This window comes from Vulpes lagopus, chromosome 17 (assembly GCF_018345385.1).
Source record: "Vulpes lagopus strain Blue_001 chromosome 17, ASM1834538v1, whole genome shotgun sequence".
NCBI classification, from domain to species: Eukaryota; Metazoa; Chordata; class Mammalia; order Carnivora; family Canidae; genus Vulpes; species Vulpes lagopus.
In genome coordinates this window covers 5,767,970-5,782,497 of record NC_054840.1, presented here as the reverse complement: position 1 = coordinate 5,782,497, position 14,528 = coordinate 5,767,970, and the positions used below count along the sequence as shown (strand labels likewise).

At 41.2% G+C, this 14,528-nt stretch overlaps 1 protein-coding gene across 1 annotated transcript in view; it reads left to right on the top strand.

The window, feature by feature from the left end:
- FNDC3B (fibronectin type III domain containing 3B) overlaps positions 1–14,528 on the top strand; it is a 336,187-nt gene that overhangs the window by 43,934 nt on the left and 277,725 nt on the right. The gene's annotated exons all lie outside the window — the stretch shown is intronic.

Genomic DNA, 14,528 nt, shown 5'->3' with positions numbered 1-14,528 from the left:
ATGAAAGTGGTAATGGCCACGTGGATGGACCTAGGTCTAGGTTTCACTCTGTTTCTTCACTGCCTTGTGGCCTTAGGTTTTATTATTATTCATATTTGGTGAAAAAAAAAAATTTAAATGGGGTGCCTGGATGGTTCAGTCCGTTAAGGTCATGATCTCAGAGTCATGAATTCGAGCCGGGCCTGGAGTTTGAGATTCTCTCTCTTTCCATCTTCTGCCTTCTCTCTCTCTGTCTCTGTCTCAGATAAATAAGTAAATAAAATCTTTAAAAAAAAGATTTAAACATTAGGAAGGTATAAAAAAGTAAAAGCCTGCTTTTCACCACACACTTCCCACCCGGCTCCAAGTGCATAGAGGTTGCCACACTTGTGTCGCCCTTGGACCAGGCCACATGGGAAGGTAGAGGAAATGTTAATAACAGCTGTAGTGGCTACTTGTTGCATCTGAAGGCTAGGATCTAATAAGCTCTTGCGCACTCAGGAGGTCTTCTGCATGCCTAGAAAGGCTTTAGAGGCAGTGTTAGGATTCTATTGCTAAAATATTATTATAATATGTTCACTTTTCTCAAATAGCTGAAGAGTGTCATATAATAGTGGGTGTCAACTAGGCCGGGTAACAGTATCTTTGTTTGAGGAATAAGGGAATTGAAGCCTATAAACATTATATTCCCAGTTATATATGTCAGCCATGTTTTTTAGACTCTGAAACTGCTTAGAAAACATTTGGGTCCCAAAAAAATCTTTGGACCACATGAAACTAAACATGTGGTACTCTTGTTACCACTTACCCTGCTGGTTTTTGAACATTAAGTATCACTTATGTATCACTGCATAACTTATGTCTTATGTTTATTGCTTCCTCTTACTAGAATGTAAACTCTAGAAGGGGGGTTTTGTTTTTTTGTTTTCTTCCTGTTCATTGGTGAATTTCCAAAGTCTGCAAGAGCATCTAACTCACAATAGGTGCTCAGTAGATTGGTGATTAAATGAATCAGCAGGTGGTGTATAGATGGCGCTGCCGAGTGTTGAGACTTAGTTCTTAGATTATGTTTCCAGCCTAAAGCTGGACATCTCTGATTGGACATCTCTGGGTGACATCGGTTGCTCCACCTGATTTGATGAGATTGGATTTGTAAACTGGGCTGGAAGGTGTGGCCTGCAGATTTTGGTTTTTTGGCCTTGCGCGAAGTGTGTGTGTGTTTTTTAATTTGGAAGCAACACTTGGAAATGAAGAGAATTCATATAAAGTGAAATTTCTGGTTTTTCTTGAAAATCTGGCAGCGAGGGCACGCATTCCTGCATAGTAGCGAGGACTGAGCTGAGCTCCCTGGTTTTTTTGTTTGGTTTGGTTTTTTGGTTTTTTAAGACTTTATTTATTTGTTAGAGATGGAGAGAGAACATGAACGGAGAGAGGGAAAAGCAGGACCACCTCCCACCTGCCCCACCCCCTGCCCCAGGATCGTGACCTGAGTGGAAGGCAGACACACTGAACCCACTGAGCCACCCAGGCACCCCTGAGCTCCCCATTTACAGGGGCACGCTCCAGTTCATAGCAGGCCCCACTGCGCTCTGTTGACTTCTCTATATTGAAGCTTGCCAGTTGCCTTTTGTGTACTTTAACTTTTCAATTTTAAAATGTGAAGAGGTCTTTCTAGCCATGTTTTCCAAAAGGGGGGAAAGAGGAAAGGTAGGCCCCGTTAGTCCTCAACGTCATCTCCTTGGCTCTTGTGGGCATTTGAACATCACGGTGCCTCTTGATATAATGGTTATCTAAGATCTCTCCCTCTTTCAGGTCCAGCCTTTTTATGATTGTAGCTGTGATTGCTGATGGCATGCAAGGGGGAAGAGCTAGCTGCTCAGACTTAGAGGAATGAACTTCAGTGCTTTGATTGTGAAGTGGTAGCATGGAATGTGAGTCTGGGGAAAAATGCTTCCTTTGTTGAACTGTTAATGCATAATTGGTTCAGATGTTGAAAGTGCACAGCCACATTGCTGAGTGCTCAGGTATGGCATTAGAAGGGCCCTCCAGGTATATGTTGTCCCTCTGTACATTTCCTGTCCACTGGAGAGACACTGTTTTTCTGTTTGTAGTGGTGGCCTGAAATGCAAAAGGTTGAGAAAACCTTTTATTATTTGGGAAAAGTGATAACTTCATTCAGGGTAAGTGAATGTTGCCGATTCGTTTTTGCCTTGTACGTTGAGCCTTGGATCCCTTTTAATAGAACAAATGGCCTGCTATTCTTAGGGGAAATTTGAATAACTAGACAGTTTCAAACCATGTTTAATGTGGAAATGTGACTTATATTCTGATATTATAGGAGTGAAGACGATTGTGCAGTCAGTCCTTTAGACTTGTGAATTGCTTACTTGATTATGGAGTTAACCAGTGGATCCAATTTTCTTTAACTCTTTACCTAATAGTTGGGCTAAGTTTTTATGGGAAGAAACAGTGTAAGTGAAGTGCTAATAACGTCTCATGTTATTAGATGACTTTATAAGAGGTTTCACGTGATTTCATTAGCTGGTGTAATTAGCTCGCTAGCGCAGTATGACCCAAGAGCATTATCTGGTGCGTGCTAGCTAGCTCTTGAGACAAGTTTGTGTGTTCAAAACAGTTTGACCTTGTTGAGCTTCTCCGTGCATATTTGTTCTTTGAAGTCTGGTATTACGGAACCTCTAGCTATTCCATTTAGACTTTTCAAGCTTGGTTGATAGAATTCTTTTTCCATTTAAGATGTGTAAGTACGAAGCAGAATATTTGTTCCAGGTCATATACTTTGAAAATTTCTACCTGGAGGGATTTAAAAAAAAAACAAAACTGATATAACATGTAGTTGGCTCTTGTTTCCATATGGATTTATCTGTTTGCCTTACTTTTACTCAGGTTTGCAATTACTTTTCTTCCATTCTACTCCCAGGAATATTTTGCAATGACATGGTTAAAAAAACTTAGCCTAGAATCTAAATGGAATGTAGTGGATAATTTTGAGTCCTCTTGTTTGTTTGTTAGGGAAGTCACTACAGATAGATTCGTATTCCAAATTTTTAGGGAATGTGCTTCTAATTAAGGCACATAACTTACCTGTATTGTAAACCACCATTATTAGATGTCGTCATCTTTTCCTTGTGCTGTTGCTCTTTCCTGATATTAACAGGTAATTACCTGTTTTCTCTGAGAGCCTCAGTAGTTGCCTGGTTTAGGATAGAAGCTGATGGATGGGAGTGGGGTATGGGAGGGGAAGGTGGGAGGATGATGAACAACCAAGAGTTGGTGTATGTTGTGTGGGTGTGGTAAAGAGCTCATAACTTGGTTAAGTTGTCTTTATAAACTTCAGTAGAAAATACGTTGAGAAATTTGAAGTGATTGGAGAGGCGAGAGACCTTACCCTTCCATTCATCAGTGGAAAATCTCAAAAATAAGGGATAGATTGGATAATCTTGAAGGTGCTGCTGATTTAGAAACAAACTTAAAAAAATTTCATTGCAAATTTTAAATGCTAAGGTTGCATTTTTGAAATTTGTGTAGGTTGTAACACGCTAGAAGGGAAATCAAATCCTCATGGCAGAAAAGTTAATGCTGATGTAAAAATATGATGTGGAATCTTTGGTATTTGCCGGGGGCTACAAGATTTAAGCGGTTCTGTACTTGTGACCTTCTTATACCACGTGAAAGCTGCAGGAAAATTTGAAGTTGTAGGCAGACCTTATTCAGAGGTCTTCAGGACACAGTGCACTATAGGAAGAAATGATCGATAGTCTAGTGTATACCACTTCTGCCTTCAGATCTTGAAGTTTTTAACATTCATCAACCAACCGCTCAATTTTAGAGTAAGTAATGAGAAGCTTAGCTCCAGAGAAGTGCTTGCCTCATCTTGTTCCTGGAAAAGCCGGCAGCCTAAAAATGCTTATCATTCAAGGTGTGACCCGAATGAGTGTTGTACAGCTATTGTAATTTTTCTTTAAAGACATGTGGCTAAACAAAGTACTTTCTAGGGAAAATTTCTTCTAACTAGACCTTTACTTAGGATGTATCTGAAATTGGTGAAACTGGCATCTAAACAGAATTTAGAATTAGAAGGGAATCAGAGCTCGTCTAGTCCAGCCACATCATGTTGCAGATACACACAGGCTTTAAGAAACCTAAGTGACACGGCTGGTGTACGTGATAGAACTTGAATTAAATCCAGATCTTCGGATTGCCATCCAGATCCTCTTTCCTCATCTCATGTAGAGTTCAGGCAGGCTATCTAGTGCTAGAGTTTATGAAATATTTTTAAAACATTGGAAGAGAATAATGTACATACAGCAGGTTACACAGATCTGCATCTTCATGAGTATATTTTGAAACGTAATTGATCATATAAAAACGATTTTTAAAAATTGTACAAAAAGATAGCTGTCATGGTCCGAGAGTATGATCTTATTTGGGTTCACAGCATTCTCTTAGGATATATGTGATAGTTAAAATGATCAGCTTATGCAGAAGGTTTAAAAAAAGTAGTATTTTTGCTCACTTATCCAGCAATTAGACTTATAAGATATATAGACAATGGCCAAATAATATTCAGGGTTCTGATTAAAGTGATAGGGAAATAAGCTTTCTTTCTTTTTTTGGGGGGGGAGGGGGAATACGCTTTCTTATGGACTGAAGGGGCACTGGGAAAGACGTGCTTTGACTTGTTGAATTTCATGGGATTAGCTTTGAATAAATAGTATTTTCAGTGTGCTGTGAGTTATTTGATTTTATTTATTTTTAAAAAAATCCTTATTTTTAAGTAATCTCTCCACCCAACATGGGGCTCGAACTCACAACCCTGAGATCAAGAGTTGCATGCTCTATGGAATGCGTCAGCCAGATGCTCCTTGTGTTTAAACTCACAGCGAGTAATTAATCTCTGTAGGACTCTGCAAAGTAAAACTTAGCTTTGAACAAATGATTTCTTTTATTCTTATTTCTGAGTTAAGCATATGAATTAAGAATGTGCAAAAACATCTTTTAGAATATATGTTATAGGAGTATAAACAGGAATTTGGGACAAGATGTTTTACCACAGGATTTTCTTAAACCCTGGAAAAAAATGGTAAGAATTTATTAGGGGTGAGGAAACTTTCTTAGTGAGTGTTGGAAACAGAGTGCGATGTGGCACAGCTGTCTGCGGCGGTTCGGAGGATTTCCACGGGACAGTCACAACTGAGTCATCAGTTGATTGAAGGTACGGGGCAGCCGGCAAGTTGAATATCAGATTTATTAAGCCCTCAGCAATAAGATTTTTAGATCATAATTTCAATCATAGGAATATCCTAATACCTATGACAGAAAGATCTTGGAACACTTAAAAAAAAAAAAAAAAAAGATTCCAATAAGGTTGTCCTGTAAAGATCCAAGACCTGGAGCTTTGCAACTCTCACTCACCATTCATTACTATTGAGATCTTAGCTCAGGTACAATTGGCCAAGTGTGCAAAGCTGGATTTCATGTCTGCCCAGTGCCAGGTAGGTAAGGTACCCAGGATGTGTTTGTACAGCCGAGGGAATGAATTTCCAGATCGGTCCTCTCAACTAGTTAGGACTTCAGTCACACATACGATTTCCAGGTATATCATTCATTTGCAGTGGTGCTCTGGTCGTGGTATCTGTCAGCTGCCATTTGGTCAATGAGTTGAGTGGGTGTGTTTAATCCTAAATTTGTTGTTGTTTTTTTAACAGTTATAAAACTTTTTTTATTGAAGTGTATTTAGGGTAGAGTGTTATATTAGTTTCAAGTGTATGACATAATGATTCAACAGTTCTGTACATTTCTCAGTGATTGCCATGGTAAGTATAGTCTTCATCCTCACCAAATGTTTTTACAGTCTTATGGACTATGTTCCCAATGCTGGACTTTTCGTCTCTGCCACTTGTTTTATAACTGGAAGTTTGTACCTTGTACTCCCCTTTATTTCACCCATCCTCCCACCCACCAATCTGAACTCTTACTGGACATAGCTCCACATTAAAAAAGAATCAGTCACTTTTGAATGGTCACATATTAATATTGTCCATGAAATGGTGAATGAATTAGAGGCAGAGACCGGAGACTTTATCACTGCTTCTCGCTGGACACCCAAAGCACTGCAGCTCTTGATCTCCTGAGAACACCTAAGTGGGAGGTCTGTGGTGCTTTTTTCTGACTAATGGGTGGCAAACATGTGACATGGTTCTCCTCCATCCTTAATCCCAGGACCTTGGCAGCCTTCTCCAATTATCACTAAACCGGTGCAGTGAATCTTTCTCAATACTGTTCTCTAGGCAGGCACCAAGTTAATTGGGGTGGACACGTGAGGAGAAACCAAGAGCTCTCACCAACCTGGAGAAGGATCTGTGCCTAGGAACGGAGAAAGTTCTCAGTGGAATCCAGCGACTTCTGGTTTCCTGATTCTCCAGGATAGTTTTCTTACTATCACTTTGCTTTCTCATGCAGCAGGATAGGTTTATGAACATAAATTGATACCTTTCCTTAGGGCCCAGCTTGCAAAACTGAAACTACGTCATTCTTTACCTTGTTTAATCTGGGTAAGGAGATAATGTAGCAAATTTAATTTTTCATCCATCCTGATCATCTCTTCATTGTGTATGAAGAGTGAAAAATAATTTAGCAAAATTAGGCTGGGACTGGGAAACTGGGGAGCAGGAACAGAATAGAATACAACTTCTGAACTACTGGGGGGGAGTAATTTTTAAGTAGCAGTTGTTAGAGGTCCAAGTATGTCTTGTTAAGTAGAGCAGGTTGGGTTCCACTTGGAAACCAAGTGGAAAGGGTTAGCTGCATTTGAATTTGCTATTGCGGATGCTTCTTTTCACATATTTAGGTGGGCTTTCCTCAATTAATTTGAATTACCAAAGTGCTGTTTTATCTATATAATAATAAGATGTGAAAAGACAGTAGTAGTATAATATGAAGAAGTGGATGTTCTCTCTTAATTTGCAAGCATCTGAAAAAATACTAGAAATTATGGAAGTGAGGTATTTTGTAGATTTAGAAATGGCATTGTAATATCAAGCACTGATTTCCTCGTTGGGAGAGAGAGAGAGTGTGCGTGTGTGCCTGTATGTCTCTGTGTGTGTGTCCCTGGGTCTTTCTTCTGGACCATCTTGGAGTTCAGTTTTACAAAGTTAACTTTGTCACTCTAGTTGCTGGAGATAAAATGCATATCTGTGACCTATAAAATGTGATTCAAAAGTTACTTCTTCAAAAGGTTGGCGTTTCTTACTAGGCAGTGCCTTTTGACACACATTTTCATGTGGAATTTGTGTTTATTCATCTTGATAAGAGTAGTCACTGAAGAGCAATTTTCAAAATTGTGTTGCTTCCAGTGATGTTACCGAGCGCCCTGGCGTTTACTGACCTTGCGTTGTGGGGGAGAGGGCTGGAATGGATGGCTGTAGCCCGCCTGGGAGAAAGGTGGCAGATTGCTCACAAGATGGGCCAGTTATTTTCGTTCATTTCGTGCCGTGGAATGTACCTCTAACCTTAACCACTTTCTCTCAAATGCTGTCTCAAAGCCATCCTTACTGGTAGGAAAACCAACACGTTATAGGTGTTTCTGATCCGGGTTGGTAGTATTGGAAAAGGATGGCAGGCATCATACGTGACACAGAAGCCGTACAGAAATTATAGGTCTCCCCACACCAAAGATCTGTATGGATGCCTCAGCGATCCAGGAGCCTGTGACTAGGCGAGCTGCAGGAGGGACTTGGTAGCTGTCACCTCGTCGGTCACCTGAGCCCTTTCCATAGGCCAGATCCTATTCCAGAATGCCGAGGACCCTCTAACAGGTCCACTTTCTCTAGCCTTTAAAAAATAAAAACAAAACAAAAAACCCAAGCTATTTAACTTCCCCAAGTAGGGGGAAAAGTTGCACAAGACACAGTGTGGATTTAACCAGTAAACTGGAAGACGGCCCGCTTGTCTAGAATTTCTCTTGAGTGTCTCCTCGGAGGAGCCTCAAGCTGTCGGACATGGGGGAGAGTCCTGTAGCCCATCACACTCTTCACCCCCCCCCCCCCCCCCCCCCGGTCCGAATGCCCCAGTGCCCTCAGCAGAGGTCTTGTGACCTGGAGTGACCCTGAGGTAGCTGGGGGTACTTGCGGCTAAGGTCGCTTGGATGTCCCTGGAGGACAGTAAGGAGCTGTGGCCCAGCAGCTGCTGCTGGGGGTAGTCCGGGGTGGGAGGGCTGGTTGTGCAGGTGCGTGTGACGTGGGTTTATGCGGGACGGTGACTGCGGCAGATCTCGTGGGCCTGAGACCCATCTTTGAGGTACAGAATCCACAGATTTTTTGGAGAAAAGCTGAGGCAATGTCAACTTTAGTGCCTTTAGGACTTCTCTGGAGGGGCTGGGGACAGCCTCTACCCTTGGTAGAGGGCAGGTATCCCGGCCTCCCTCCAGAGATTCTGCTCTGTGGTGGAGTTGAGGGATCTGTATTTTTAAACAATTGTATTGAGGTGTAATTCGTATGCCATACTGTTTACTCATTCAAGATGTAAAATTCGGTATTTTAAAAGCATATTCATAGGATTATACAGCCATCACCACTATTCCAGGTAGTTGTTCTAGAACATTTTTGTACCTTCTAAAAGAAAGCCTGTCCTACCAGTTAGCTGTCACTCCCGACTCTACTTCCATACCCAGTGGCCCCAGGCAGCCACCAATCTACTTTCTGTTTCTAGAAGTTCACCTATTTTGGACATTTTGTATGAAGGAAATCACACAGGACACCTGGGTGGCTTAGTGGCTGAGCATCCGCCTCTGGCTCAGGTCGTGACCCTGGGGTCCTGGGATCGAGTCCTGCATTGGGCTACCCGCAGGGAGCCTGCTTCTCCCTCTGCCTGTGTCTCTGCCTCTGTGTCTCTCATGAATAAATAAAATCTTAAGAAAAAAAAATCAAAGGAAATCACATAGTATGTGACCTTTTGTGACTGGCCTTTTTCACTTAGAACACTCCCCTACTCACAAAAATGGTTTTTTTGGGGGGGAATAGCAGAGAATTGCAGTCTGGGTCCCGCAAACTATGGCAAGACCATAGGCAAGCCCCTTAGCACACTATTTTTAAGGTGTACGTTGTAGCATGTGTCAGTACTTCATTTCTTTTGATCACCAAAGCATATTCTAATGTATGGATGTACCCCATTTCATTTACTCTAAGGTTGACATGTTTGGGTGGTCTCTCCTTGGTTGGCTCTTGTGAATAATGCCCGTACAGGCGATTGTGAGGAAGCTCCATTCCTTAGCGAGCTCCTCACTTGATTGGGCCACAGGGTTCCTGCTTCACACTTGGAGAAACACGACCCTGGTGGTTAGTGCTGTGGATCGGCGTCTCCTACAGTGAGGTCCCCCCATTGCTCCTCCCCTGCGAGTGCTGCTCTGGCCTCTGCTTGAGGAATCCCTGGGTTTGAGCGAGCAGTGACGTAGTGCCGGTGATGTTCCAGAAGTGAATTCCAGGGTCTCTGTGTGCCGGGAGGACCAGATGGGGGAGGGGCCCTAGAGAGACGATGGGCAGGATGAGTTGGCCTCCGACGCTTCCAGAAATCTAGAAGTGATGTAATTCCTCAGTGAGGGTGCTTATGCTTGTGGTAGTAATGGAAAGGAAGGGTGAGGGATAACATACATCAAAGGAAGAATCCTTTTAATAGCGGTGACTTGAAAATAATCAACAGTTTATGTTTTTCACTGACTCAGACACCGTTCTGTCTAATTCTGACCTTATCTATTCCCATCATCCTGTTATTCCAAAGGACTGTATTTTTACTGTTTGGGAGAGGATATCCTGGGATCACTAACTGAAGGGTATAGCGTGTAATAAAAAAAAGGTTGGGGGGTGATGATATTTTCAAGCCTCTGCTCTGTTAGAGATGTTTGGATATTGTACAAGTCTGAGTCAGAACTGAACTTTTCAGGGTTCCTTTTTAGACTTAGAATTCTCTGATCTCTTGAAACTGAGAATAGCTTCTAGGAGGTTCACAGCCCTCGGCCTGGCTGCTGGTCTCCCAGCTGTGCCTACGGTGAAGGGGAAACCACACCTGTGAGCTGTTGCAGCGCTTTACAGTATGGGGCTGTTCCAATTCGAGGCCCTGATCAGGAAGTCGTAGAGCTGTTGTTTTGTGTAATAGGATTGTCATTGACCAGATATCCATGATCTGTTTCTCATTTTTCCAGTAGATTCTTTGACAGATAGAATGTGATTACCCCTAAGATGCTCTGTATTCTATACACTTCCGTTCCTACTCCCAACAAAAGCATCATTTAAAAAAAAAAAAAATCTGAACATGTCAATAAAACAGTTCTTCATCCTACCTTCTCACCATAACCACTGTGAACACTTTAGGGTATATTCTTCTATTTTTTTTTCTGTAAAAAATAAACATATTCCTAGTTTCGCAAAAAACAAGGCCACGGCATAGGCCTTTTATTTACTATGTGATGCCCTTATGGTGTTATTTCCCTAAAGAAATAACAGTGGGTTGTGAACGTCTTCCTTTTGTTAACAGATTCATTTCTGCAGCATTTAAAATTAGTGTTCTGTTGTATGGATGAGAGCATTTCCAACTTTTCAGTATTCTTTGCTGTGATATATGTGTTCAGACTTAATACTTTAAAATATTTTACATCACATCAGAGTCTTGGCCAGTTTGATTCTCTTGTTAATAATTTTTCTGGCACCCTACACCTAGATGCTCAGGGGTAAGTGTTTTGGGGGCATAGTGCAGTTGACCTTGATTCCTAGTGTATACGTTCTGCTGAGAGGACAGGGTAGGTTTATAGTTGTGAAGGAAGTGTCCTGCACAGGTAACATGAAACATCCTGTAGCTCTTAGGAAGTAGAGAATAAGACTTGACTCTTTAGAAACTTAAATGTATATAAGCATGGAAGCAAATTGAATTCACAGTAATTCGTGGGGATCATTCACTTCATAATTCTTGTTGAATACTTGCACACAATCTAAGAGCATTATGTCCTTGTGACCTGATACCTTCTAGGAGGAAGTTGAGCCTCTGGCTGCACACTGGGTTAGGTGCACGTTGGGTGTATGGACTAAATATGTTTTCCCTCTCCTGTCTTTCTGCCAAGGTCAAGGACCCTAGAAGACGATTTTTTTTTTTTTTTTTTAAGAAGAGGATTTTGTCACTATCTCTGAAAATGTGTTTTTTAGGAACCAGTTCTTTATTTTTTAAAGTTGTCAGTGTCACTGTTGTGATCATGAAGTATCAAGTGAAAAATAGGCAGATTGATCTGTACTGGGTAGATCATAGCCATCGAACTGTATACATTTCATGGGAGTAGAAAAAAGCTGAAAATGAAATACATCATTTTAACAGTGGATGTTTCTGGGTGATAGGATTCTGAAGCATCGAAACTTTCTTCCTACTTTTCTGTAGTTCCAGATTCCTAGAGTGAACATGTGTTATATGTTATAATATATGGGGATGAGGGAATGAAAATATGGGACAAATATTTTTAGAAGGTTTCACATGAGGGAGGGTGCGGTGGAGAGAACCCACAAAGATAGGAGTGGGTAGTTACTTTTCCACTGAGTAGGAGGCCTGCCAACCCAGAGGGAGCTCTCTGACTCCACCCTGTACTTCTCAGAGCCAGGGTTTTTGAAATCCTTTGTGCTAGTTAAGGACTAGCATAGTTAGCACAGCTAAGTAAGTATGTAACAGATTTCTATTATTAGTTTATCTTTGCTGAGTCTCACTTGATTGACAGAGAGTTCTCCACCCAGAAAGTTTGATTTGTTTTGGCAGTTGGAAGAGGATTCTTTGGAGTGCTTGTTATCTGAAAAAAAGGAAGGTTGGGGAACCTGCCTTTTCCCTACTCCCCATATTAAAAAAAAAAAAAAAAAAAAAAAGCCAACAAAACTGTTTGGGTTGGTCCTGGTGAGCATGCCTAATCTAGGGATTATGCAGCAAGCATGACCTGAGGGCTGGTTTTGTTAATGTTACCAAATCTGTTACTTAACCATAGATGTTCTTCCCTTGGTTGTGTCCCAGAGTTAGGGTTAGGTCCAGAGTTAGGGTGGAAACCAGTTCTGTGAGACTGAGATAAACTCATCCCTTAGGTCTTCGCTTTGTTGGGCAATGATTTGAAAATATTTTTTTCTTTCTTTTTTCTTTTCTTTCTCCTCCCCCCCCCCTTTTTTTAAAGATTTTATTTATTCACGAGACACACACACAGGCAGAGGGAGAAGCAGGCTCTCCACAGGGAGCCCAAAGCAGGACTCAATCCCAGGACCCCAGGGTCACGCCCTGAGCTGAAGGCAAATGCTCAACCTCTGAGCCACCCAGGTGCCCTGATACTATTTTCATTACAAAAATTTAAACCATCATACGGAATAAAATAAATGGAATTCTATCAAGTTACCAAAAGTTACCTTTTATCACAATAAAAATTACAGTTGCTCATGGTAGGATACTTTAAAAATTATAGTAAGTACAAAGGAAAAAATATCACTCATCTTTTAAAAATTATAGTAAGTACAAAGGAAAAAATATCACTCATCTCATTATCCATGTAGGTTAACCATTGTTAACATTTTGATTCTGTTTCATTTCAGGTGTCTTAAACAATTGGATATACATACATATTCTGACTAGGTGTCTGTCACTAAACATTGTGTTGTGAGCATTTTCTCGCAGTATTTCTGGTTCTGTTTTGTAAAAGTGACTTCCTGTGGCTAGTAAGTGGTATTATTTATGGTTGGCATGAGTGCAGATACCTTTTATTTTTACGGTGGCTGCCTTAAGTATTAACACTTCTAATAAATCCAGGTATGTGTTAATTGTGATATTCTTTGTTGCTGGACCCAAATTGATAGATTATTCGAGCTGGCAGGGACCTTGATCGTGGAGTTCAGTCCTTTAATTAGAGAAATGAGAAAAACCATCCAGAAGAGTTGCCCTTTGCCCAATATCATTAAATTATTTAATAGCCTAAAAATATTACTGTAGGAAACAGCTGTTACCTCCCTTTTGCAGGTTGAGAAACTGGGGCATTGAGGATTTAATGAACACAGTTTTGAAAGAACCAGGTTGTGTTTTTTACATGGTGTTAAGTGGGGAGGAAAGAGAATTAGCAGTAGTTCAGTAGTTTAGTATTGAACTGGCAAAGCCTACTTATTAAGTATTTTTTTAGCTACCATTTGGTGGATTTAATGGAGTATATACGTGGTCACCATTATTCCCTCACATATGTGTGCAGAAGTCTTTTTTTTTTTTTTTTAAGATAGGTAGATTTATTTATTTATTTATTTATTTATTTATTTATTTATTTATTTGAGAGAGCGAGAGAGAGGCAGAGACACAGGCAGAGGGAGAAGCAGGCTCCATGCAGGGAGCCCGATGCAGGACTCGATCCCAGGACTCCAGGATCGTGCCCTGGGCCAAAGGCAGGCGCTAAACCTCTGAGCCATCCAGGGATCCCCCCTCCTTTTTTTTTTTTTTTTTTTAAGATTTTCATTATTTGAGAGAGAGTGCCCACACACTTGAGCTAGGGGAGGGACAGAGAGAGAGGGAGAAGCCAACTCCTTGCTGAAAAGGGAGCCCTACACAGGGCTTGCAAGATCCCAAGACCCTGGGATTATGACCTGAGCTGAATGAAGGCAGACACTTAACCGACTGAGCCACCCAGGCGGCCCCGGAAGTCATTATTGATTGATGTTGACCATGCCTGCTTTTCTGCGAAGAATTAAATAATTATTTTTTCCTCTGCAGTTAAAAGAAAAAAAAATCAATATTTAAGGAAGCATAATTTTCAGTGGAGATAAGTGATTTTTGAAGTTTTGGTATAAACACTTTTCATAGGCCTTTGCAAAGTAGTAGATGCTTAGAGTATTTTACAGTGTATTTGAGAAAAGGAATATTATGGTTTTGTGAGTTTTTTTTTTTTTTTTTTTTAAACAAAGTGATATCCTGAGACGTTAGCTATAAGAATGAAATGCAATGGTTGGCAATTTTCAGTTTCACCCTGGGAAGGACTCTGGCCTGTGGTTGTGGACCACACTAGCTTTGCGGACCTGGAAGTGTAGCAGTCAGGGCCTGTGACCATGGCATTCATAGCGGTTCACCGACCTGCTGCCCTGTGAAAGTTGTCCCTGGACCAGCCAGAGGTGCTCTCAGCAAGGCCTGCTTCCTGTGTGAGTACCTATTGTGGAGCCTCGGTGGAATGGGAGGTCTGTGAGAAGTGGTTTCCCACCAGCACACAATGCTGCCTCTCCGCAGTGTAAATACACATTCCACTCCGGGTCAGGCTAACAGTGACTGGCCAGGAGGCCCGCCCTCGCAAAGAAAGATATTTTGGAGTTCCATTTATTTATAGTGGCCAGTGGAAAATGAATATGCCCGTTAAATCTATTTTTAAAAATAAAAGGGAAGCCTCCTATGGGGTATTGTTTGTTGAATGCAAATCAATTAGCTGTGCCATATTTTAATTTTGCTAATTTGTTGCTCTAGGAGATGAATTTCACAGTCTGGCTGACTTGTCTGTATTTGAAACT